Genomic DNA, 22,443 nt, shown 5'->3' on the forward strand with positions numbered 1-22,443 from the left:
CCGTGTGTCAATTTCTGGTGTACAGCACAATGCTTCAGTCATACAGGAACATACATATGCTTGTTTTCCTATTCTTTTTCACCATATTTTACTACAAGATACTGAATATAGTTTCCTGTGCTATACAGTATAAACTCGTTGTTTATACATTTAGCTTTTTTAAGAATTACTCTCTTCCTTCTCCCCCACACTCCCACCCTCCTCCCCCACTGGCTGTTTAAACTGGAATTGCTACCCATGATCCAGAGAAGTAACATAAGCACAGTGCTCCCTGGTCTCCCACACCTGTGCCTTCAGGCACACCCTGCGGGAAGAGCTGTTCCTTAAAGAGCCCCTTCCCCATCTTATTCACAGGACACATTCACTCTGTTGGAACCCCTGGGAGAGTGTTTTATGACTGACACAGGCTTCAGGCCTTGGGGGTGGGGTCTTTCAAAGTCTGCCCGATGGGGTCTGGATTTTCCTAAGCAATTAGTGTTTCCAAGGACAACGGGTGAACTGCAGGAACCTTGGGGAAGGGGGTGGCCTCATAACCATGAGTCATACTGTTTGTTTGTTCATTCATTTAAAAAATATTTACTGAGCTCTCGCGGAAAGCCCAGCCTTGCTTAGGTGCCGAAGGTAATAATAGCGAGTGCTGGGACTTGGGACTTGAGCAGCACCAGTTACCAGCGGCACTGTTCTAAGTCTGCACGTAAACCAATTCAGCAAATGAGCCTGTCTGCGTGCCAGGGAGACACTGCATGCGGTGTAGCGGGACAGCGGCACAGCTGACACAGCCAGATGGGGCTCAGGAAGGTGGTAAACCAGGCTGACGCTGACATATGCATCCACCAGGAAAGGGTGAGAACCTGCTTCATCAGGGGAAGGAAGGGGCAGGTGAAGGTGGAAGGCTAGACAAGGACACGCACAAACTTGGGCACCAGGATGGTCCATGGCAACTGGGTGCATGGAGGTGGTGAAGGCTGTTCCCACAGCTCCTGCCAGGGTCATGGGACTCCTGCCTTTGGCCCAGCCTGGACTCCAAGCACAAGCATTCTGCCTGGAGGCACAGCACCGGTCCCCCGACTTTTCCAGCCAGAAAACTACTGCACGTACCCCTCCAAGAAGGCACAGCTTAGAGCTGTCATCTCCTGGGTGAACCCAGCTTGCATGTGAGGCTGCCGGAGGCCAGCATCTAGGAGGTGTGCATGCAGGTGGGTCCGCAGGCCCCGCACTTGCCGGGCCTGGCACTGCGCACAGTGCTTCCCCGGGCAGCACTGTACACAAGGCACCCCTGCTGGCCAGGTGGACCCAGGGGCCTGATTCAGCTGCAGAAGGATGGAGAAGACCAGGAGATCCTGGGGTGGGGGTCAGGGAGCAGTCTGGCCACCAAGGTCAGAATCAGAGGTGACAGGAGGTTGCCAGAGTCCTGGAGACAGGAGGAGCCAGAGGCCGAAGGAGATGCGGCAGGCCCACTCAGGAAGCCGGTTATAGATCCAAAGTGGTGCTATTTTCATTGTAAATATTGTAAGACCAGACAGGAGAGTGCATTTCTGGACCAAATGAGGTTTATTTCAAACAGCTCTGTTGCAAATGCCCAATGAATTTTAACCCGAATGAAGTAGAAGCAATCTGTGTCAGACCTGTTCTAAGTTCCCTGGTCCTGCCCTCAAAAGGAAAGACACACTGAACCGAGGAGGCCTCATGGCAGGAACAGGGAGGTCCCCCTGCAGCCTCCCACACCCAGCGTGCTGGGCAGCAGGCCTGCTGCCGGACACCCAGCTCTTCCTGGAACTTGCTGCACTGTTTTCCTTTTCCACAGCTTAGCTCTGACCTGGCATTGGAAAATGGATTAGGCTTCTGTACTTTGTAGGTTGTGAAACATTGTACAACGTGAACAGAATGAAATAAATGCATGTAAAATAGAAAAAAATAAAAGATCAAACCCTGTACAGTCTTGGAGCCTCAGGCCCTTGAAGACTGGCTGAACTGGTTACACAGGCTGCCACTTCCTTCTGCCCTGGTTCCTGGCAGGTCAGCAGCCTTCGGCACTGGGCTTGCCTCCGGGAGTGGCAGCGCAGAGGCCCCGGTTCAGAGGGGTCATACTCCTGGATTCTTGCTGTGTTCTCGTTCCCAGGCTGCTCCTTAGGGGATGCTACAGGCTTGACAACCTTCTCTTCCCTTTGTCCTCAAAATGGGGGGAGACTGGAGTTTCAGTCTGCCGTCCGTGGAGGGCCTGACACACTGGCAGCAGAGACAGGAATTAATGCCTCGAAACATTGTTTTAGTTGCGAGAAGAGTCTTAATGATGCAGCAAAGGAAAGGCTGCACAAAGTAAGGACCTGAGGTCCTCTAAATAAATATTTGTTGGCTGAGAGTGAAATGCAGGGTAGCTGTTTCTCTCCAACCAGAGGCTAGGCAGTCACTTAGTGATTCCATCTCTACAGCAGTGGGTCTCAAGATGAGGACCTGGACAAGAAACCTTAGCGTCACAGGGGAACAAGGCCCCATGTGACCTGGGTCTCAGCAAGTCCTCCAGGTGTTTCTGGAGGCACTCGGTCTCTTTTCTTCCGCTGTTTCTCTGCCTGAAAGAGTCCACTTGACACCCTTCCTGTGATAGTTAGATTTTCAGACTCAGATACTCCTCCAGCGTCCTCTCTCAAGAAAGAAGTCAGGGGACTTTGGCTTTTCAACAGACATCTGTAACCTCCAAATCCAGTGTGTGACTTGTTTTTATACAGCTCTAGAAATAAGGAAGGTTTTACATTTTTAAAAGGTTGTTAAGCAAGCATACTTACAAACAACAAAGAAGAATAGGTGGCAGATACAGTATGAGCCTTGAAGCCCAAAATATTTACCATCTGGGCCTTTAGAGAAGGAGCCTGCGGACCGATTCTGTTCGCTAATGTCCCAAGAACCTTCTTTAATTTGAATTAGCAGTCACGTTGCTTCTGTAAATGTGTTCTGTTCTAACATCCAAATTCATGGTAAAATAAACTTGCCTTAATTTATGGAATTGTGTTTTTCTGTTTGTGAAATTTAAACTCTGCACTGCTTTTTATGACTGCCTAGCCTCTGAATGGAGAGAAACAGCTACCCTGTATTTCACTCTCAACTGACAAATATTTATTGAGAGGACACAACAGTTAATAAAGTTAAATTTTGCTTCTGTTTCCTTAAGCATGCGTTAGAGGAGTCTGACACAGGAAGGGTGCCACATGAGTGTAAGGGACCTGGGGACACGGAGAAGGGGACACTCACTTAGTATCCCGTTACAGGGATGCACTCTCACTGATTCTTCCTGTGCCCCGAGGAGAGAGATTTTGCTTATTTCAGTCTTTCCTTTTTTCTCTCAAAACAGCGTTGCTATGTGTAACCATGTCCACAGCTCCTTTCATCCACATAAGACAAAGTCCCAGGAGCAAAAGAGTTGAAGGCTCTGGGCTGAGACTGAACACACCAACAGACAACAGCCAGATGGTTGTCTACATAGAATAGAGCTCTGACCCATAATCTGCAGCAACCAGCCCAGGAATCCAACCCATTACCTACAGTCACCAGTTCAGAAAACCAAATCACTGTCTGTAGCAACCAGTACAGGAAGCCATACAATAACTTCTCTGTAATAATCAGCCCAGTTGGCCAGGACTTGATTAACAACTGATAGCTTCCCTAATTTTACCCCCGTTTCCAACGTAGCACCAGAGAAATCCAAATACACACCCCTAACCAATCGCACGTACACCCTCTTTTACGTCCCCTGCTGACAGCTTCCCCAGGTCAACAGCCTCCAGTCAGGGCACACCTGAAGCCTTCCCTTGATTCCACTGTAAAGCTTTCCTGCTCCTTTTCCTGGCTTTGAGTCTCTGGCAAACGTAAGTGTGGGATTTTCTCATTTGGTTGGTCTTTGTTTATTTCCATAGTTATAGTGAAGGTCCCGCTGATACACGACTTGCACTGCCTGTTGCCATGGAGCCCAGCCCTCAGCCAGGTGTGGACCCTAGGTTTGGACCCCAGGGGCCCCTTGCACCTGGCTGCTCACAGCACTGATAAGGTGGCTCAGCACTGGGTCTAAACTCCACTCTCTCTGTGTTGGGGTCCTTAGCTGTTCATTCTCGGTTTGAAACCCAGCTTTTGATACTGATTCCCATTATTTTGGCCTCTTTAGTGGAGTCAGGCCATTCTTTCCCATCCCTTTTTGCTGTCTTTTGTTTCTCAGTTTTGTGTTGTGCTGTCATAAGAAGGAGAACCACGGGGCAGGACACAGGCTTTTGTTTGGGCTGACTTTGCAGATCCGTGCATCTGCAGGTCTCACCAGACCAGCGTCTGCTGGGACAAATTCTGCGTCGGGTCACCAATAAATCTGATTAATGAGGCTCCCCTTCTGTCTTGATTTTGTGTCCTGAGAGTTTTGAGAACAGAGAATGTTCTCGCTATTTTTCTGCCTTTTGGGGGCACGGATTGTGGGGAGTAGACTCCTACATTTGGAGGGAGCCAACTGTCAGGCAGGGGGCTGAGACATGGGGAGATAAGCATTATGTTCCTCCTGACCGTTGCCAGCTCTCATGGGGTTGTCTAAGTCTAAATCCTCTCCTATACCTTGAAAAAGTGCTGCTGCTTGTATGTACTGTCTTTACAACCCTAATCTTTGTGCCTCTCTTTCTAAGTGGCAAAACTTCACCAAAGATGATATAGGCCTTCAGTAGCCACTCTGGGGAATATTTGATTTGAACACAATTATTTATTTGAGAAGAAGAAAGGAAATAATATTTCTTGGACCCAATGGGCAGCATTTTTTTATTGATATGCAGAGGTCTCCAAACAAAATTCTGAGTCAGAAGTCTTCACTAAAAGTTTCTTTGACTGAAGCTGATGAGCAATTCAGCAAACCTGAGTAAACTAGACCCATTTTGATGTCCAGCTGTCCTTCTCCTCCTCATCCTTTTGATCCTCCTCCTCCTGTGCCTCCATCAGCTGCTCTCTCAACTTCTCCTTCTTCAGATGCCCTAAGTTTTCCAGACAACTCTCCTAACACCCAAAATGCAGTTGTTTCCCTCCCAGGAGTCTCATATGCAGACAGCTGTAGAATTTAAACCTTGGATCTGAGCTGAATTAAAAACTATAATGAAAGATTTCCCTAAACTCAAGCAAGACCAGCAGATATTTACAGAAGAACTTAAGACATAAGACCTAGGATTACCTGACCTATATCAACTTGTACACATGCTGGTCAGAACCTCAGATGCTAAATCCTGGATGAGGAAAGCTGGTTGGACTGACCTAGAAAAGGATCTACAGGATCCATCTTTCCTCTATAAACTCAATGGTCAAGAAAGTGACAAAAATATAGGTCAAAGTCTCCTAAAAGTCCTATTTCAAAACTTTCTAGCAAAAATTGAGTGCACCATAATTTAATCATGCAAATAAAAAAGATGAAACTATGAATATGTGGAGATTTAAAAACTTGTTACTGAGCAACTATTGTTCAAGAAGAAATCGAGAGAAAAAAATACCTTGAGACAAATGAAAATGGAAGTATAACATATCAAAACTCACAGGATGCAGCAAAAGCAGTTCTAAGAGGCAAATTTATAGTGATAAATGCCTACATCAAGAAACAAGAAAGATATCAAATAAACAACCTAAATTTATACCTTAAGGAACTAGAAAGAGAAGAACAAATGAACCCCGAAGTTAGTAGAAGGAAGAAAATAACAAAGATCAGAGTGGAATAAAATGAAACAGAGACTAAAAAGACAATAGAAAACACCAATGAAATTAAGTTGATTCTTCGAAAAGATAAACAAAATTGATGAAACTTTGGATAGAGTCACCAAAAAAAAAAAAAAGAATCAAATAAATAAAATCAGAATGAAAGAAGAGATACTGCAACGTAAACCACAGAAATACAAAGGATCATAAGAGAGTACTATGAACAATAAAAGGCCAGGGAATTAAACAAAAATGGAGAAATGGATAAATTCCTAGAAATGGATACAACCTACCAAGACTGAATCATGAAGAAATAGAAAAATCTAAACAGACAATTACTAGTACAGAGATTGAATCAGTAATCAAAAACTTCGCAACAAGCAAAAGTCCAGGACCAGACAGCTTCACTGGTAAAGTCTACCAAACATTCAATGAAGAATTAACACTAATTTTTCTCTAATCCTTCCAAAAAACAGAAGAGGAAGGAATGCTTCCAAGTTTATTTTATGAGGACAGCTTTACCCTGATCCCAAAACTCAGACAGGGACTCCACAAGAAAAGAAATATCCCAAGTGAGCGAGATGCAGGAACTCTCAATAAAACATTAGCAAACCAAATTCAACAGTGTATTCAGAGGATGAGACACCACAATCAAGTAGGGTTTATCCCAGGGATGCAAGGATGGGTCAGCATTTGCAGATCAGTCAGCCTGATACAGCACACTGACAAAATGCAGGCTGAAATCATCTCATCATCTCAGTAGAGCATCTGACATGATAAAAACTCACAAAGTAGGTATGGAGGGAACCTAATAAAGGCCATATATGACAAGCCCACAGCTGACACGGTATTCAGTGGTGAAAAGCTGAAAGCTTTTCCTCTAAGATCAAGAACAAGACAAGGACGCCCACTCTTGCCACTTTTATTCAACATAGTATTCAAAGTCCTACCCAAGGCAATTATGCAATTAAAAGAAATAAAAGTAATCTAGATTGGAGAAATAAAATTGTCACTCTTTGCAGATAACATCAGATGATCTATGAAAACCCTAAAGCCTCCACTAAAACACTTAGAACTAATAAACAAATTGAGTAGAGCTGTAGAATACAAAATCAATATGCAGAAATCTGTCATGTTTCTATACATAATAACAAACTGTCCAAAAAACTGAGAAAATCATCTCATTTACACTTGTATCAAAAAAAGAGTAAAATACCTAAGATAAATTTTACCAAGAAGGTGAGAGGCCTATATACTGAAAACTAAAATGTTAACGAAAGAAATCAAAGAAAGTGCAAACGAATGGAAGGACACTCTGCTCGTGGTTTGGAAGACTTACTATTGTAAGAATCTCTCTCTGCCTCTCTCTGTCTCTCTCAGCCTCGCCTCTGACTCTGCTTGTCTTTCCTGCTCCAGAGAGGCTCCATCACAGAGCCAGGGCAGGGCCCCGGGAGATTGAGGCTCACTTCTTTAAGACCTTGCAACCAGAGAAGAAAAAACTCTTCCAGGCCACCTTCAGTTAAAAACAGCTCTGCGATGGGCTCTGATTGGCCCAGCCAGTGTCTGGGGCACTTTGGGGTTGCTGTGATGACAGCCCCCTCTAGGCCACTGCTTTGAAAGAAAATTTTCAAGAAGAGCGGTGAGCTAGGCTGGCCCGGAAAATGGTGCCTGCAGAGGTTGTCTTCCCTGTGGAAGAGAAGAGGGCCACCTCTGGGCCTGGGGCGGCTCCAGATTTGCCTTCTACAAGCCAGTTTGCACATTGCAGTTGGCATTTGTCTGCTTTCGTATTGGAAAACATCTTAGGAAGTAAGGTAAAATGAAAAAAAAAAAAATCCTCCCATTTCCTTTGGGAAGGGTGGACAGATGAGTGGAGAGGCTGAGTGGTGATGAGGTTACAGGTTAGAAGGTGGCACAACTTAGTAGAATGGAAACCGTCCTAGTCGCCTGGAACCCAGATGTGTAGACTGTCTTGATGGGGCCCACGGGCAACCCACTTCAGCATCCTGGAACCCCCTGAGCAAATGCCACTTTGGGATAACAATTTATTTTGTGGGTCACAGAGTGTCCCAAAGCCTTAAATCTAAAAACAACATTTACTGATGTGACTTGATTGTAACAATGCAGTTTGCTGTGTTTATATGTAAAGGTGTGAGAGGCTTTTGTTTATTTTATGTATGTAAAGGATTGGTCTGTTTTTGTTTGTGGAGAGCCCAGCTTTGAAATGCCTGGTCTCTCTCTGGTGATTCCACCAAAGGTAGGGCCCACTGACTTTCTCTCTGCAGTGGTCCGAGGCAGCCCAGTGCTGTGATTGGGGGCTGCAGACACAGTGTGACTGGTCCCCACCCAAAGGATGCAGAATTCAGTTTCCTGGGCATCTACAGGCTGGCTGAGCAAATTAACTGCCTCACAACTCGATGGTTGACACCAGAACCAGCCTGGAGTGGTGAGCTGTGCCCCTTAGACCCCGTTGTTGCTGGATCTCTGACAGTGCCAGGAGGCGTTCACGTTAGCTTGTAATGCGTGCTCGTCTTGTGAGTCTAAGTAAAAACTCATTTACTAAGAAAAAGATGAGTCTCTCAGCTCTACTCTTGGAACTGTAAAGTTTGTCTTAAGGGGACTGCGCGTAAGCCCAGTCAGTGCCCTGCTGTGTGCCTTTGAGTAAACTGCCACAGTGCTCGGGGCGCAGTTACCCACCTGCAAAACTGGAGGGCTGGACTGAGCTCTGCCAAAGGCCCCTCTCAGCCGCAGGGCAGGGCCCAGTGCACGGCGTGCCTGTGCGTTTTTTCTCCTCCCTCCTGCAACGCAAGCTTCTGCGCGTACCTCTGACTGCGCTGCGGGCCGAAGGTGAAACCGCGACTGAGCGGGCCTGTGGTTCACGCCTCTCTTCTCCTACTGGCTAATCTGCTTCGTGAAGTATCCTGTGATCTGGGGAAATGGAAGAAAAAGAAACCGTGAACCCGAAACTCGCATCTCATTCTAAATTCTGCAGATGAGTTCATTAGTCCCGCAGGTCTCCAGAGCACAGACGTCCACAGTTGCTGTGGGGGAACGTGCTGTGCGGCGCGAAGCTGGCAAGAAGGGGAATCTTTTCCGTAAAAGCCTACAGTGCTAATGATTTTTAACAAGGATAAATTTTAAATTTCAATTAAAACATTAACACAGTGTTCAAAGGCTTTCTAGCTAAAGCTTTTACTGGAAAGCTTATACTGTGATTTGCACATTGTGCACAGCATTATGGCTGTTTATTTGTGGCTGTTTTCTCTTCGGCCTGCCCCGAGCCCACCCCCCACAAGGTCCCTCACCAAACCCAGCCCTGTGGACAGCATCATGAGTGTCTTTTGGACCAAATTTTCTGATCTCAGGTCCAGGATTTTTGTTTCTTAATAACAATAATACAATATATGTTTAAAAATACAAAAGATTAGTATGAAATTCCATATAGCTTTAATCAGGGAAAAAATTTAAATAGAAAAAATTTAACACAATGTACAAGGCGAGAATCTATCTGAGAGTCTTTGCACTTGGCTAGAAAAACCCACAGTAGAGTTTATTCTCTAGAAAGTAGTAGGCAGACTATGGCCTGGACGCCAGATCTGGTCTGCCAGCGGGTATTGTGCCGTTCTTGCATTAAGACTGGTCCTTACACTATTAAATGGTTGTGTAGGTACACACAAAATATCCTCAATTTTGCCTGTTGACTCTCAAAACCTAAAGTATTTTCTTTCTGGCCCTTTAAGAAGTTTGCCAACCCCTGCCCTACTTGAAAGGGGTAAACAACTCATGGAGCATTTCAGCAGTGCCTCCTGGAAGGAACACTTACAGCAAGCCCAAAACCTTTGGTCACAAAGTTGTTGCACCAGCACCTACGTTTGTAAAGCGTGTCCTCGCCGCTGTGACCACTTTCACTTTTATCTTGTTGGTGTGATTCCAGGTCCTCATGTCAGAGATTGTTCCACTTTGTGAGCAAAGGAAAAAAACCACAGATAAGTGATATCAAATAAAAATACAGTAAAAGAGAAGGTTGTCAGAAGATCCTGACTTGATAGTGGTGTATAAACTAATCTGAGCAGGCTGCCGTCTTGTTGTGTTTGTAACTCCAGACGTAAACTTGTTTTTGTCTCAGGCATGTGGGGCTCTGCCTGTTGATAGGAAAATTCTCTTGTCGTTCCAAAACTCTGTCCTAGGCAAGGTAAACAGCGGTGCCTGTCTTGCTGTGAAACAGATAAAGTGTGTTCCACTGGTTACGGAGACTTGGAAACGAAAGACACCCCCGTCTCTTGAATGTGAGACATGGAGCCAAGAGAAATAGGTGGATCACCAGGCTTTACAAAGGGAGTTCACAGTAGTCTCTGATAGGATGGAATAGTATCTTTGAAAGTTTCAAAACACAGATAAGATTAACTCATTTGTATTTCTTGGGAGTTACTCTTGAAACAGTAAGTTCCAGCCAGGTTCAGGCTGTTCCCGTGTAGTCAATACCGCCACCTGCTGGCCTCATCATGGAATTCTGTTTGTGTCAAGGTTTATAGAAACTGCTGTAAATGCAAAACTCCTCTACTTAACAGTTCAGACTCTTTACTTTCCCTTACCAGTGGACTTCACAGAAATGTGCCTTTATGTGTGATTGGTTTTTTCTATATGAGTTGATATGTGTTGGGATCACGTACGGCTACAACCATTTCCAGTATACTTAAGAAAGTTGCAGGAGTTATAAATCTTTGTGGTGCTAATGATTCCTTTTGTAAATATCTCTGGTTCCAGCTTTTTTGTCTTTTCATTTTTATTTATTTTTTTAAACTTTTTAAAATTGAGCTATAGTCATTTTACAATGTTGTGTCAAATTCCAGTGTAGAGCACAAGTTTTCAGTCATATATGAACATATATTCATTGTCACATTTTTTTTTTTGCTGTGAGCTACCACAAGATCTTGTATATATTTCCCTGTGCTATACAGTATAATCTTGTTTATCTATTCTGCATATGCCTGTCAGTATCTACAAAAAATGTACGCATATTGAAGATAAATTAAGGAAAAGAGGTGAAACTTGCATTAGCTGTTTGTATCTCATTCATTAAATGGTGAGAGGGAAGTTTAAAATTACTGGTTAAAGTGAGGGTCCAGTGACTGATTCTTTGTACTTTGAATCCATTCTTCGTGGATCTAGAACACTATTATTTTAATGGAGCTACATTGATTTAATCATTAAGTCCTGATGTTTATGTCTGTATGTACCTTTTACTGCAGAAAGCCACTTCCCAATAAACGTGCTGGGAACCACACATTTGATTAGAAATTAGTTTAACCAAACATTTTTGCTACTGTTTCTGTAATATGGCTGCATTTGACATTACTTTTGTATTCGTTCTGAATAGAATGTGTACAATCAGTTTAAAACATAGAAGCTGCGTGGAAGAAACACATATAAGTGACGTTTGTGCAACTGTAATGGGCCAGATTCCTTAGAAGTGGGGGTGGAAGGGTGGGTTGGTTTAGGGAAATCTCCATAAAACCATAAATGCTGTATATTTTGTGATTTTTAGGTCAGCTAAAATATCTAAATCTGCACAAAATGATGATACCATACTTCAGTTTTCCAACATATGTAACTTGAAGGGTAACATTAATGCCTAAAGACAGGAACGTCTGTTCCTAGGCACGATTTTAGAATTGCAGGCTAAAAAACAGCACCTCCCCCGAACACTAGTAGGCATACATTTAGACTTAAAATAACTTCTGTAACGTTGGAAGTTGGTGTTGGATAACTAACAGTGTTTGTATGAGCACACAAATCAAATATTTCAGTTAAAAACAGATTCAGTTTGTATCCATAAAGCAACACAACTTAAAATTCTAAGTAAGTTTTAAGATTCTTGGAGAGCAGCCCAGGTTTCTTCCTTGGTGGCTGCAGTCCAGTCAGAGCGCTGGGTGTATGTACTTCTTCCGACAGTAGTTTAAACCACTACTCACTGCAAGCGCGGAATGACTGACTCTGCGGCCCTGCCTGATCCGGCCCTTTTTTGTTGGGGGAATGGAGGCCCTGAGTGGCTAGATCAGGTCGACTACGCTGTCAAAATGTGTTTCTGAGTCAGGACAAGGATGGAGGTTTAAATTAGTGGTGGTTTTGACTCTGAGTCCTACTTGAACAGTGAATTTATGGAGCATAACTAAGCCATTTTTTTTTGGACTTGCCCACACATTAATTGGCCCACTTTTTTTCCATCATATTTTAAAAGTCTTTTGGGCCTTCAAAAGTTTTTAAAATTTATATTGTGTGTTGATGCGTAAAATGCACAGCATAAAAACCCAGCAGAGTACACGTGATTTCACAATTAGAGGCTTACATCAAGGGATGAAGCCATAGTTAGGTTTTAGGGCTCCGTGCAGCCATTAGACCTGCTCTCGGAGAGGGAGGCTGTGCCACCATGGGGGGCAAGGAAGAGGAGGTAAGTTACTGCCAAGTCCTCGGCTCCTGAGCATCACCTCCCACACTCTCCGCCGCCCTCCACAGACACGGTCCCAGGTGATGCGCCTCGGCCAGCTGTTCACTCGTTCGTTCACTCACTCCTTCATTCTGTATCTGCTGTGTTTATTGAGAACCTATTACAGCAACACCTCTGCTAAATAATATATGGAAGGAGAAAAGATTAGAGATTCAAAAAAAGTGCAGCTGTATTTTTTCTAATTCTCGCTTTTCTTCTTGTGGGTATTTTTAATCCCCCTTTCCAGCAGACCAGACTCTGAAGTTTCCTTGCCTTTTCCTTCTTGTCAGCACCGTTCCCCAGGGCTCCTGCTCAGAAGCAGCATCATGTTTTATTAATAAGGACTCCTGAGACCTCTAGTTCAGATGCACACTCAGAAAAAGCTGGCATGCTGTATTTTTATATTAAATTAATATGGATTAGCCCATGGATGACTGGCTACATTTTACCTCAATCTTTTTAAGTGTATATATGATAGCATGTCTTTCTTCCTTCTCAAAAATGTACTTTAATAAGAAAAATTCATTTTAAATCCTCCAAGTAGAGATCATCATTTGGCAGATTATCTATAAGCAAGTTTTTCCCCCCTGCATCCTGGGACCTCTCCTCTAACTCGCCTGCAGTCTTAGTCTGGTGAGCTCACGAGTGGGAGCCTAGTGCGAGATGTATCAGCACGTAGAACCGGGCAGCATGACGATGTCGCTGAACCAGCTGGAGAGCCACAAAGTAAACTAGTATAAGTGCTTTTTCTTTTCACTTTAATAATTTGGAAATCTGTTACGTCACACAGTACGAAATGCAGAGGTGAGGTTCCAGGATGAGCAGCGCAGTGTCATCACGAAGGAGGAGCTTGCGTGCTCCACCCTTCCATGCCGGCATCTCTGCTTGCAGGAGACAATTACACATACCCTGCCCCTCACCACGACGGCTGCGCTCTGATCCCCGGGAACTGTGAGTAAAGCAAGCAGCAGTTCCCTACTGTGAATTTTTGTCTGCATTTTTTAAGCCAATGAATTCATGGGTCACTGTAAACAAAGCATTTATGCTGTAGTGTAACTGGCTGTACGTGTTCCTGCCTACAAACCAAGTTAATGCAGGGTGTGCAACAATCACATTCAGTATCTGAAGATCAGGAGGTGATCATTTAAGCATTTTACATCCTAACATTAGATACTGCCTCTGTGTTTCTATGTTGCAGTTATGTTTTAGGAAACCCTGCAAAGCAGTGTAACTTTTTTCCATCTCCAAACAATGGGTGATTTTCAGAAACAAATTAATGGTGTTAAGAGGGAAATGCTTGGATTCCCAAATCCACTCCATCCACACCTGCTCTTCCCCGCCCCCCCAGTCTAAGTCCTGTCTCCTGCCTCGGCTCTGTGGTCGCTTCTGGCTGGTCTTTCTGCTCCCACTCCTGTCTTCCCAGCCAGTTCTCCACAAAGCAGCCAGAGTGGCTTTTAAAGACAGTGGTAGAGTAAACCAATAAGGCTCATGATTTCCATCATTTCTAAGTGGCAGTTCAGTGGCATTAACTGCATCCACACTGTTGGGCAGCCGTCACCGCTGTCAGTCCTGGAACTTCAGTGCAAAGCTTGTGCCTGTGCCGCCCGTGGTCCCGTCGCCCCTTCACTGTCTCGGCGGTGCGCCTGGTCACCACAGTAGGACTGTGGGAAAGCCCTGGACCAGTGTGGTTGTGAGGACCCGCGGAGGAGATGCCTTTAGAGTTCCCACGTCGGGGACTGGCTGTCTCTTATCTGTCATCTTTAAGTATACCATACAGGCTGAGCATATTTCCCAGTACCCACTCTGACACAGGCTCATGACCAGGACAGACTACAAACGAAAGAGCCCAGTGTCAACGACAGTCCAGCTCTAGAAGCAGCAGCAGTGGAAACCACCAGACTCATCAGAATGGCAACAGTTAGAAGGCCGGGTGACGCAAGCGCTGACAGAAATGTGGGGAGACGGGGCGTTGCTAACAGGAGTGCAAACTGGTCCAGTCACTCTGGAAAACCCTAGTTTCCGTGTGAAGTTGAGTGTGCATCTTCCCTCGGACCCAGTGGTCCGCTCCTGAAGTTGTGCAGTGTGCTGCTCTCACAGCCCCAGGCCATGGCGCTGACTCAGGACCACGAAATGAGTGGCCGGAATATCCGGGAGGAGGTCCCCCCACCTGCCAGGTATTCCAGAGATCTAGGCCTGTCCCAGCAGCGGTGCCTGAAAAGGAGAAGTGATGACGCCAGTGTGTTTCCAGGACTGAGCGGAAAACAGTCATGCCACCCAGGGAGTCCTCACCTCATCGTGGACCTGAAGAAGGTCTGAAGCCGTGTGCCCCCAGGGAGGGAGGGAGGCCTTGGGAGAGTCTGGGTCCTCCCAGCACTGGGAGTTGAGGGGAAGGGATGCAAGTGGACTCACACAGACAGAGAGGAGGGGCTGCGGGGCCTGGGAGGACCCATGTGGCCAGTAAAGGAGGGTGCGGTGCCGGGGGCCGTGAGAGGCAGGCCAGGGGACCTCAGGGCTGCTGAGGAAGGTGGTGGGGGAGCCTTCCAGGGTTTCCACATCCAGAAGAGAGCAAGGGAGTGCATCTCCTCCAAGGACAGAGGAATCCTGACCCTGGAAGTCCTGTCAGTCTGTAGGGGTGGCGGGGGGGGGGGTCCCCGCTCTGATGAACCTGGGGGCATGCACACGCTTGAGGTTGCCAGCAGTTCCCTCGTGCGGCCCCTGCTCACACCGCGCTTTCCTACCGGATTGCGACTTTCTCAGAAGTGCGGCCTAGCGTTTCCTCTGCTCTGTAGCTCTGTGATCCGGTGCAGAGTCCGAGACACAGCTGTTCTTTGTAAATGTGAGCAGAAGGGGCCAGGGGCTGATGGGCTGCAGAATCAGGTGGACCTTGTGGAGGCCAGAGAGAGGCGGGGGAGCAAGTGGAATCCCAGATGCCGAGGGGCTTCCTCAGAGACCCCCTTTCTGTTTAACAAGAGGGTCACGGCTTACTCCAGGCCATCGGCCCAAACACCCAGTGAGGTAGAGTCACTGCTTCCAGACGGCCCTCCTGAAGGAACAAAGTGTGGGGAAGGCCACTGTTGACAGGGGACGGCTATTCTGTAATCCTGCTGTGTGCTTGCTTGTTGCGGCCCCTTGGAAGTTCATCCTTCCAAACTGCATTTTAAAATCGGGTTTCGTGCTGACCTCTTCTGACCCAGCCAACAACCGAGAAGGTTCTGCCTAGAAAGTTGAATAATGGTTGCAGTTGGAAAAGCAAATGACCCACATTCCAAGAGCTGTTGCACATAGTAGGAATTTAATTCACAATTGTTGATTGATTTACTTCCCTGGAATACATACACTTTATTATAATGCTTTGTACCTGATAGTCCATAAAGAAAAAGTGGGTCATTTCTTCCTAAAGTTGAAGAAGACTGTTCTCTTGTTTTGAAGAAGATTTTTCTTTCGTTTGTTTTCTTTGTTTTCATTTCCACAAATCTTGACCTTTGCTAAGAGAGTTCAGTTGTGGTTTCTCTGTGGTATTTGACAGATTCCAACTGAAGTAAAATCTTCAATCGCAGTAGACGTTGCTCCCTGGAGTGGAAACTTGGGGACGGCATAGTCCAGCCCATTGAGGCTGGTCTGTCTGCTTCACGACAGGTGGGTGCAGACACTTACAGACGGGCTCTGTGGCACTTGGTGGCTGACGGTATTGACACAGGCCCATGCAGACCAAGCTCTCAGCAGTCTCTCAGAACGTGATCCTGTCCTCGGAGGAAGGTGCGTTTCAGTGTTTTCCAACTATATGAACGCACCCCCCACGTACTCTTTTCCTGCTCTCCTCTCCCCTCCCCCACAAGGAACTACTGCACACAGTGAGGAGTCACGATGATTACCCTTGTTGAGTGTTTGTGACAGGCACGGTCGGTGCGTGGTCACACGTCCTCCTTGGGGGTGTTATTTTTACTTCCTCAGGAGATGAGGCCTGGAGTGGGTAGGTTTCTTGTCCAGGAGAGAGCAGCTCGGGCTGGAGACGCCAAGACCGTTGCTCTGATCTGGTTAGAGCTTGTGGCTCAAGTTCATCCCTGCCCTGCCTGGCTCTGTTTGGACTGTCCTGCTGAGATGAGCAGGACGTAAGTGCTGTGACCCCTGCCACATACGGGAACTCAGTTCTCTGTCTCCCCACCCTCTGCACCTCTGGCAGGACAGCTCCAGGCAGGAGCAGCTGCTTAGCTGGGCCAGGGGTCCTCCAGCAGGACCTGTGCTGTGGGCAACAGAGGAAGCCCCCGAGGGTCTGGACTTGCCTGCTGCCCTAGCAGAACGTGCCTTATTTTGCCTGATTCAGAACCTTGAGCCTCACGACGTCTGGATCCCTGTACATGAGGGAAGTGTATCAGACAGTCTATTCTGGTAACTATTCCACTGGCCTCCGGTTACTCATTGTGCTGCTCAACATGCTGGAGGGTTTATGCTGATGAGGCTGTGGGGACGAGGTGCCCCACGTCCCTTCACGTCCAGGGATAAGATAAGGGTGAGGGCTGGGAGGTGCGGTGTGGGAGGTACTCAGAGGTGGCAGCTCCAGTCTATAATCTGATCTCTATGTCGACTTTCGTCCTGTTATGAAAAAGTGAAGTAAGGATTTCTAAGATCCTTTATATGAGATAAAATTAGGTCCAGATGGTTTCACTGGTCAGTTCTTCCAAACATTTAAGGATGAAACAATAATTAAGTTAGACAGACTTTTCCAGAACATAGGAAAAAGGGAATGCTTTCTCTTTTTACGAGGCCAGTCTACCCTGAATATCAAAACCTGAAAAAGACATTACAAGAAAGGAAAATTACAAGATGCTAAACTCCCCAACAAAATTATTAGCAAACGAGATCCAGTGATGTATCAAAGGGATAATACATCATGCCAAGTGTGGTTTATTCCAGGAACCCAGGGTGGTTTAGCATTTGAGACTCAATCAATGTAATTCATCAGATTAGTAGGGGAAAAAATGGGGAAATCATATGACCATGTTGATGGATGAAGGAAAAACCATGGACAAAATTGAATACTCCTTCATGATAAAAAGTCCCAGCAAACCAGGAATAGAAAGTTCCCTAATCTGATGAAGAACATTCACAAAAAAGAGCAGTAGCGTCACACTGGGCAGTGAGACAACACTGGGGAAACAGGCCTTAACCAAGCGGACTTCAGATGTGCCAGAGCACCCCCCTTCCACAAGCTTGTTTGGTGAGTGTGTGTGTGTGTGCGTGCGCACACACGTGTGTATCAGCTTCATAGGCTTCATCATACTGTCTCTCCAAAAGGACCCACACCTGAGTGCTTTCTCACTTCCGTGTTGATTAGAACACTACCTGGGATGTTGAAACTAAGGCAACAAAGCTAAACAGCCCAAAAAAGAAACCTGACATTCGACCAACCGACCAAGACCCCTTCCTACTGAGAAGCTGCTATGATGGTGCAAACGGGGCCTTTGAACGAGTTCTTACTGGAGTCTGGCCTTTGACACTTTATGCTGTTTAGTTCCTGAGCCTCCTTGAACGTTGAAGAGCTTCGTCAGAGCGTCAGTTCCGTCTAGGCCAGTGGTTCTCAGCCTGAAGTGTTCAGACAGCCTCTTTTAAAGAAAAAAAATCCTCACAGAATACCCTGGGGTTTAAGTATGTTTAATATGTGAGTATGTGCAGTCAAAAAAACTATGCATAAGCTCCATTTATTTATAAATTCTGCAGATACGTTACAGAATTTTATATTGTAAGTCTACATTTATGTTTATAGTGCTTTATCTATTGATCAGTGCTATAAAGGATTTTATACCAAATCACTGCTTTCAATGTGAATACAGTATTGAAAATTAAGGTTTAGTTTTTCCCATTTTTAATTCAGTATGACCATTTTATCCTCTTCTGCAAAGTGATTCTGTTCTCCCATCATTTCTCTTGAGTCAAAGCACTAGGAGGTGGTGCTTTAACTCTCTGCTATGCCTTCATTGGTCTCAATGCGTCATTTAGATCAGGGTGGGCAGACTCTGGCCCTAGGCCAAACCCAGCCTGAACCCGGTTTTGTAGGTAATACTGTATTGGGACCCAGTCACGCCATTTACTTCCGTATTGTCTGGGGCTGTCCTGCACGTTCGCCACATCTCAGCCATTTTCTGGGAATCTTAAGTGAAATTCTCTGCCAATGCAGATGGCAGGGAGTTGGCCTGATCTTCCACAATCTGTGCTCCCCTTAAAACTATTTCAGTGCAGGAAAGTGGTCAAGAAAGCAGGACTTGAGAAAAATAAGGGCTTTTCCTTCTGTAGTTTGAAAAGAGGTATTTGGAACACAGCCTCTGAAAGCAGAGAGGATGCGTCCCCATCTCTCCAGCCAAAAGGACGTGCTGAGGGCTCCCCATGTGCCGAGTGTTCCGCTGGGTGTGGGGAGACAGCTGTGAGTGGACAGGTGTGCTTCACCTGTTGTGACTCCCAGCCTGGCAGGGCCGGGGTTTGCACGAGCGTGGGAGAGGCACCCCGAGCCCCTGGGACCCGGAGGTAGGGAACACAGGTTCAGTCAGGCAGGAAAACACCTCAGGAAATCGGACTTCAGCTGAGGCCGGAAGCACGTGTGGGGTTACACAGGCCAAGGTGACTGGAGGGGAACTGCAGGCAGCACGGAGCCTGAGCCCAGGCATGTCAGTGGAAGCTTCTGAGGAATGAAGAAATGAAGACGTCTGCAGACATGTGGGTCGTGTATCCCTGAGGACTTGCAAACTCTGCTTTTCAGCCTCCCCTTGCCTCATCTGGGGTCCACGTCCAAGTATCGAGACCTCGTCCCTGTCACAATTCACAGCTGGAGGTAGCTACGCCATTGTTTCAGTCGGCACAGAGGGAAGTGGTGCTTTCCCACCCACCTAGTTTCCACATAATCTCAAAAGTAATAAAGCAGACAGGCCAGTCTGTATTTGCCAAAGTCTCTTATGCTCTGAGCTTGTAATATATTGGCCTCTTTCTCTTTCCCTCAAAGAAGGAAACTTTGCTCTCATATTTCTTTCTGAGCAAGACAGATGCGCGCACACATATTTCACAGGAGGTAAGAGTGCCTCGCTTCAAGTTCAAGAATGCTCCTTAGTGATGCTTTCTGCCCCTTCCTCACTCAGGCCGATTAGATACAGATGCCCTGAAAGAGACTGGGAACCTGTCTTATTCTGCAAAGGACGACGCGAGAGGAAGTGTAGAGGCAGAGCCTACTGAACGTCTGTGTGTCCTCACAGCCAGCCGCACACCGTCTCTCGTGAGCGGCACAGATGTGTTTGCAACCGGATTCACTGAAAGACCTTTAAATGAAGTCAGCAGTAGAGGCCCTCTTCCTGCTCGTTCAGAGAAGCAGCCCCCCTGAGCCAGCTTGCTCTGTGTCACAGGCGGGCTCCGGTCCTTGACGGCCGCGGGGAACCCGGAGCAGAGAGCACACTTTCAGGGCTTAGCCTCGCTCCCAGCAAACATGCCAGGGCCCTTGGGCAGGTCATTTATACATTTGGGCATCAGTTTCCCATCTAAAAATGAGATACTTGCACAGATAATCTCTAAAGTCCCTTCTGGCTGTGACGTTCTGTGAATGAGTTTAACGAACATGTTTAAAATCCCTAGACAGATGGAAATGGAGGTTAGAAGTTTATTTACTCAGCGTTTTATGGGAAAACCAGCCCGATCACTGAGCCCCTGCATTGCTGGCCATTGTCGTTTATGCTAGTCAGCTGTTGGTAATGATCATAATTTGGTTTGGTTTCATTTCAAGGGAAACTGGGAGAGGGGAGGTTTTGCACTGGATGTAGAGTCTATCAGATGACAGCTAATATGTCCCCCTGCCGCCCCGCCCAGAGCTTTTACCTGAAAGAGGACTGTTCCAGAACACCTGGGTTCTTTGCATGAGTATCGTGTTATTCTCATTATGAACAAGAACATGAACAATTATGTAAAAGTGTGCACTGGGGGAAAATTCAACACTTTTCACAAGGGAATGGGCACACAAACCCCACTTTGAACCTGCAGCCCCAGGCCAGCCAGCACAGCACAGGTGGGAGCACGCAGGTGAGGGTGATGACAGTGTGCGGCCGCTAGCTCACCTGTCCTCAGACACCTGTCCTCAGACACACCTGGCTCTTATTCCCAGCATCAGGGTGGTTGGAGTGGGTCCCCTCCGTGGCACGTGTCAGTCCCACCGTCTCCTTGGCCCACTCCTAGTGCTGTGTCTGGTTCTCCTTCTCCCCTTCCATCTCATCTCCTCTCTCTTCCTACTCTCCTTTCTTCCTGACTCCTTCTTCTGTTCCAAGGCTGTAAACATGGGCAGATTAGAAAGAAGTGGTGAAAACAGATGTCCTGTTTTAATATTTGACAGTCACTGATACAGCACAAAGTGCAGGAATACCACTGGCATCTGGGAGCACATCTGTATACTTTATTCCTCCCGCAGTGTGTGCCCGGGGTGGTTATCTGCCCCCTGTGCTGTGTGACCGGTGCTAAGCTCAGCCCTGGCAGTGACCAAGGGGAGGGCACGACGAGTTTTTTTATTTGGGGGAAGATCCTTTCTATTCACGCCGGGAGCATCTGTCCCTTGATATAGACACATCACACAAACACGTGCAACACACGGTCACAGCCACATACCTAACACACCTCACAACCCGACACACACACACCACACAGATCCTCTCCACCCAGTAGACACACATACCAGATGTGTGCCCACAACACACATGCACATGCAGTTGTGTGAGCACACCCGCAGCCAGATGGGGAAAATCAGGCTCATCCAGAGTCACAGCCAGGAGTGGGGCCGCTGGAGTGAACACACATGTAGAGAGCTCAAGGTGCTTTTCTAATGAAGAGTCTCCCCAAGCTGCCTTTCCCTTATTCTAGGGCTTGGTAGCTCTTACAGTGACGAAAAGAGGGCATATATGCCGAACGTCTTTTATGTAACTATTTGCTTGGTTTTGGTATCTCATGATTTTAAAACAAGCAGCCCCCACCCCAGTCCACCCACACTGTGGTTGATGGCAGCTACCCTCGGGTTGGCCCCGTGTGGTCCAGGGTTTTGCAGCAATCCAGGAAGGAGATCGTCTTCCTGCTTGGCCGAGGAGCCCTTTGGTCAGCACCAACCTGTCTCCTGGCCACATGAGTAAAGATGGAGGAAGAAGCCCCAGAGGGAAACCCAATAGTGTCAACCACAGAGGGTTCATGGACGTGCCCAAAGGTCCACCCCGCCACCCCCAACCCCCGTCAGCCCAGACTAGGCAGCGTGTTTCAAGAGTTACCATGGTGATGACCGTTTACAAGCATGAGTCACCTTCTGTTTTTAGGAAGCCCTCACTTCGCACGTCTCTTTTAGCACAATTCCACTGAATGTGGCTTGGCTGCCAAGGGCAATGTGGCAGTGAGTTACTTGAAAATGTGTCACAAAAAGCCAGAGTCCCAGCCCTGGCTCACCTGTGGACCACATAGATGGCTGTAATTGCAAACAGCTGCCACCCACCACCTACCAGTAAGAGAGGTTGGTTAAAAAAATGTTAAAAATAGAAAGTCTTGCAAGCATCCAGTTCATTTGTTGACTCAGAGGTGGTTGCCATCAAGAGGACTGTTCTGAACATACCACCCCCACAACCATGAACGTCTCAGAGAAGGTGCATCTACCAGGGTGAGCCCGGTAATTAAAGACAGTAACACAATGACAGGAGCTCCCGCGTGTTGAACATTTACCGTGTGTCCTGCCACTTCAAGCATCATGCATGACTGACTCAGTGAATTCTCATACCCCTGGGAAGTCAGGACCCTCCTGTCTCACTGAGGAGAATCTTTCTGAGAGAGGCGGAGCCTTTATCAGTGTGACGGAGGCTCTGGTCTGTTTCTGCAGCAAGCCATTCGGGGTGACTAGAATCCTTCCATAAAGAGTGTTCCTCCACTAGTCTTGTGAGGGGCTCCAAAAATAGTGAAGAAGGAAGAAACAGAGATGGAGGGAGGGGAAAATGGAAGAAAGGAAAAAAGGAGGGAGAGAGGGGCAAAGGGAAGGCCCTGCAGTCAGTTCCAGGTTAAGGACTGTTAAACTGTTCTTGTGGGACTTCTCAGAGCCAGTGCTATTTCTCAGAGGCCACGTTTCCCACCCCTGACCTCGGACGCACATTGCAGCACTGATCTCATTGACACTCAGGGCTCTCTTTCAAGTGCATGTGATTCTAGGCATTCTTAACACCTTTGAGGCAACGGCGGTTCCTTTAGTATCTCCGGTTCCTTTAGTATCTCCGCAGCAGGAGGCA

At 46.8% G+C, this 22,443-nt stretch overlaps 2 long non-coding RNA genes across 10 annotated transcripts in view; one reads left to right on the forward strand and one right to left on the reverse strand.

Moving 5' to 3' along the window:
• The window catches only part of LOC105079763 (uncharacterized), a 193,450-nt gene that overhangs the window by 24,921 nt on the left and 146,086 nt on the right, over positions 1-22,443 (forward strand). The window lies entirely within an intron of this gene.
• Positions 1,613-11,004, reverse strand: LOC141574178 (uncharacterized). Its single transcript, XR_012500871.1, has 3 exons — positions 9,562-11,004; positions 8,389-8,619; positions 1,613-2,226 (listed from the first exon to the last, which is right to left on the reverse strand). It is a non-coding gene; the product is annotated as an uncharacterized LOC141574178 (long non-coding RNA).

This window comes from Camelus bactrianus, chromosome 20, assembly GCF_048773025.1.
Source record: "Camelus bactrianus isolate YW-2024 breed Bactrian camel chromosome 20, ASM4877302v1, whole genome shotgun sequence".
NCBI lineage: Eukaryota > Metazoa > Chordata > Mammalia > Artiodactyla > Camelidae > Camelus > Camelus bactrianus.